This window comes from Hylobates moloch, unplaced genomic scaffold (assembly GCF_009828535.3).
Source record: "Hylobates moloch isolate HMO894 unplaced genomic scaffold, HMol_V3 SCAFFOLD_23, whole genome shotgun sequence".
NCBI classification, from domain to species: domain Eukaryota; kingdom Metazoa; phylum Chordata; class Mammalia; order Primates; family Hylobatidae; genus Hylobates; species Hylobates moloch.
The window spans coordinates 21465815-21466081 of record NW_026652298.1 but is presented as its reverse complement, the minus strand read 5'-3'; positions in this window follow the sequence as shown (position 1 = coordinate 21466081).

The following is a 267-nucleotide window of genomic DNA, read 5'->3' as shown; positions in this document are numbered from 1 at the left end:
GATCCCTGAGTAAAGATCTCTCACCAATGTGGGAGTGTAACATCCAGCCTGTTAGGACCTGGATAGAACAATGTGGAGGAAGGACAAATTCACTCTCTCTTCTTCAGCCAGGACATCTATATTCTTCTATCCTTGGATGTCAAAGCTGCTAGTTCTCGGGCCTTCAGACTTGAACTGAATTATACCACCACCTACTGGTTCCCCACCTTGCAGGTGGCAAATCATGGAACTTCCTGGCTTCCATAATTATAATATATAATTATATAT